This window comes from Pan troglodytes, chromosome 18 (genome assembly GCF_028858775.2).
Source record: "Pan troglodytes isolate AG18354 chromosome 18, NHGRI_mPanTro3-v2.0_pri, whole genome shotgun sequence".
Taxonomy (NCBI): domain Eukaryota; kingdom Metazoa; phylum Chordata; class Mammalia; order Primates; family Hominidae; genus Pan; species Pan troglodytes.
In genome coordinates, this window is record NC_072416.2 from 73,233,846 (window position 1) to 73,238,324 (window position 4,479).

A 4,479-nucleotide genomic window follows, 5' to 3' on the forward strand; every position below is an offset into this window, starting at 1 on the left:
ACAGGCATACACCACCACACCTGGCTAATTTTGTATTTTTTTAGTAGAGACAGGGTTTCACCATGTTTGTCAGACTGGTCTTGAACACCTGACCTCAAGTGATCACCCACCTGGGCCTTCCAAAGTGCTGGGATTACAGGCCTGAGCCACCGTGCCCAGCTGGAAGTTGTACTTTATGATCAAGATGAAAATTTTATAAATTGTTTATAAAATTTTGGAAAACAAATTTAATTGGCTTCATGTTGTTTTTACTAGGGCTTATCATTTGGAAAATTAAATCTCTTCTCTTAAAGAATGAAGGTTTTCAGGCCGGGTGCGGTGGCTCATGACTGTAAGCCCAGCACTTTGGCAGGCCGAGGAGGGCAGATCACCTGAAGTTAGGAGTTCAGGACCAGCCTGGCTAACATGGTGAAACCCCGTCTCTACCAAAATACAAAAATTAGCCAGGCATGATGGCAGGTGCCTGTAATCCCAGTTACTCAGGAGGCTGAGGCAAGGAGAATCACTTGAATCTGGGAGGCAGAGGTTGCAGTGAGCAGTGAGCTGAGATCAACCCCCTGAACTCCAGCCTGGGCAACAGAGCAAAACTCCATCTCAAAAAAAAAAAAAAAAAAAAAAGAATGAAGGTTTTCATTGTATTTTTTAAATCCTTGAGTTATCACTTTGGTTAAATGAATTCTTCTTTTAATTAATTAATTTATTTATTTATTTACTTTTTTGAGACAGAGTCTCGCTGTGTCGCCAGGCTGGAGTGCACTTGCACGATCTCAGCTCACTGCAACCCCCGCCTCCCAGGTTCAAGCGATTCTCCTGCCTCAGCCTCCCAAGTAGCTGGGACTACAGGCATGCATCACCATGCCCAGGTAATTTTTTTATTTTTAGTAGAGACAGGTTTTCACCATGTTGGCCAGGATGACCTCAATCTGTTGACCTCGTGATCTGCCCACCTCAGCTTCGCAAAGTCCACCCGCCTCGACAGAGTCTTCTTCTGTCACCCAGGCTGGAGTGCAATTGTGTGATCTTGGCTTACTACAACCTCTGCCTCCCAGGTTCAAGTGATTCTCCTGCCTCAGCCTCCCAGGTGGCTAGGATTACAGGCATGTGCCACTACACCAGGCTAATTTTTGTATTTTTAGTAGAGATGGGGTTTCACCATGTTGGCCTGCTGGTCTCAAAATCCTGACCTCAGGTGATCCACCCACCTTGGCCTCCTTAAATGCTGGGGTTACAGGCATGAGCCAGCACGCCCAGCTGGTTAAATGAATTCTTTTACAATGACTTGTAATCCTATTTTGTAATATCAAGTGTTTTATACCTTTGATATTTGACAAATTTTCCAAGATAAAATTATAAATTATGTTTTTTTCTGACCTAACTAGTCCTTTAAAATGTTATTAATAGGTTCCCTAAAATCCAAAAATGACATATTTGGCTTATTTCGTCTAAAAATTATACAGGAAGCATTGTCAAATATAAAATGGTGTTTGGTTTTCTTTGGGCTGTATTCCTATAAATATGTTATTGGTATGTGTTCCAAAATTATGAGAAACTCCTATAATTCTGATCTTACTTAATGTACATTATCAGTAATAACCATAATTGTTATGTTAAATTATTGTGTGCTGCAGAAGTAACAAATTTCCTTGTCAATTGTATCTTTGACTATGGCTGCTCTAAAACTTTTTGTCATTCACGGATAATCGTCTTGTTTTGGTCCTCTTTGGTTTTACAATCAGCTATAAAACTGATTTTATAGAAGGTAGTTTTACCATCAGCTGTAAAACTCTAAAACTCTAACAGGTACTCTTTTTTTGGGCAGGGACAGAGTCTCGCTCTGTTGCTCAGGCTGGAGTGCAGTGGCATGATCTCAGCTCACTGCAACCTCTGCTTCTTGGCTCAAGTGATTCTTAACTCCGGCCTGGGCGACAGAGCAAGACCCTGTCTCAGAAAAAAAGCATGAGCATGAAGAGGGAAGCATGAGGAGATCAGTCTCCCAAGTAGCTGGGACTGCAGGCATGTACCACCATGCCTGGCTAATTTTTGTATGTTTAGTAGAGATGGGGTTTTGCCGTGTTGGCCAGGCTGGTCTTGAACTCCTGGCCTCAAGAGATCCGCTGGTCTCAGCCTCCCAAAGTGCTGGAATTATAGGCATGAGTCACCATGCCTGGTCTAACAGGTGCTCTTGAATGCAGGTTTCTGATAACTTTGGAGATTGTGACATCAGCATAAAGGAAAAACTTTCAGGATTCAGGGAGGGCTGAAATGTTCATGAATATCAAGCAGAACAGGAATTAACTGCATGGACTAAACTAATAGAAGTCTGAAGTAATCTTTTTAACTTTTTGCTTAAAACATTGCTGATCTTTGTTTTGCTTTTCAGAGTCAAGAAAACTTTTAAGCTATTTACAAATTTTAACAATTAAGTATACTCAAGAACAAAATTCAGAGCATATTTGTTTCTCTCTACCTGATTTCTACAGAATTTGGAAACTATTTGTGAGTATTCTTAACTTATGACAATACAGTTATTTCCATAAGTGCAAAAAGAATCTGTTTTCATTTGTAACAGGACACAATTGGAGAAACTAGTTATTTTTACCAAGACTTTGACCAGAACGGTGTGCTTTCCTTTAAGGAATCAAACTTCACTTATGGAGCCAATAAAAGCCCCTTGAAAAACTGGCCTCATACCTTTGTCTACACAGTCCCTGTAAAGGTTTCCTGACCTGTGGTAAGTAAAGAATGTCACTGTGGGGCCCAGGAGCCCCACGTTTATCTTGGAACCTCAAGAGGAGAAGAATTCACCCAAGTCATCAATATTTGATGGTACAAATTCATGGCTGGGCTCGGCTTTAAAAAAAAGTCTTATCTGAGATTCCTTCTCTGGGACAACGTTCCATCAAAACCAGTTTAAAAGCCTGTGTAAACATTAATTATTTTTGCTGCAGTGTATACAAATAATTAGGCCAAGTACAATAAAGCAAACCAGTCCTACCATGATTTGTCTTTAGTAAAAATAGGAAACTGGAGAGAGGAAAATTATGTTTCCAAAACTATAGTAACACTCATAGTTAGATTCTAGTCTTGTCTAATATTTTTCAGTTTTTATTATTATCTACATTTTGAACCAAATTCTAATTTTTCTTGGCAACGTGTCTTCAAAATAATGTTTTCAAATTTTTCCTTCTTTTTTTTCCCCATTTTGCCTAATCTGGAGTCACTGAAAACTAAGCTGTGTTTTCATAAAGCCCTGTGAACTGAAGCTGGACAACTTAAACTTCAGAAGAAAATAACAGCAACCTATTTATATTTATATACATAAGCCACTTTTTTTGTAGTTTGTTTATTTTTGAGATGGAGTTTTGCTCTTTGTGTTGCCCAGGCTGGAGTGCAATGGCACAATCTTGGCTCATTGCAACCTCCGCTTCCGGGGTTCAAGCAATTCTCCTGCCTCAGCCTCCCAAGTAGCTGGGATTACAGGAGTGCACCACCATGCCTGGCTAATTTTGTATTTTTAGTAGAGACGGGGTTTCTCCATGTTGGTCAGGCTGGTCTCAAACTCCCGACCTCAGGTGATCCGCCTGCCTCAGCCTCCCAAAGTGCTGGGATTACAGATGTGAGTCACCGCGCCTGGCCAGCCACTTTCGTATCTGTCTACTGATGTATGGACTTCGGAGTAATGTGGCCTATATCAATTTTTCAGGATTGTTCTTTTGTTTGTTGTTGTTCTCCTTTCCTCCCCCTATTTTCTCTTCAGAGGACATGAGACTTCACAACCTTCTAAAAATGAGCTTTCCTAGCAACTAGGGACTTACCTGTCTAGGAATAAACCATCCTAGACATGAGAGATCAGATGAAACCTGAGATCAGAGACTGATTTTCTTCTAAAATGCTTTCTCTAAAAGATTTTTAAAAAGAAAAAGGGGGAATGTGAAGGAAAATATCTTGAGTCTTCAAAATCACTAAGCTAAAGGGAAAAGTCAAGCTGGGAACTGCTTAGGGCAAACCTGCCTCCCATTCTATTCAAAGTCACCCCTCTGCTCACTGAGATAAATGCATATCCTTTTGCCTGTCTTCGAGAGGCTAATAAGAACCTCAAAAGAATGCAACCATTGGTCTCTTATCTACCTATGACCTGGAAAACCTTCCCCACTTCTAGTTGTCCCGCCTCTCCAGACAGAACCAATGTTCATCTGACATATGTTGATTGATGTCTTATGTTTCCCTAAAATGTAAAAAAACAAACTGTGCTGTGATCACCTTGGACACATGTCGCCAAGACCTCCTGAGGCTGTGTCATGGGCGTGTGTCCTCAACCTTGGCAAAATAAACTTTCTAAATTAACTGAGATCTGCCTCAGATTTTTGGGGTTCACAGAGGCATAAGGCAGAAGGAGAGACCAAGGCAAGTTTTAGAGCATGAGTGAAATTTTATTTAAAAAGCTTTAGAGTGGGAACAAAAGGAAGGAAAGTACACTTG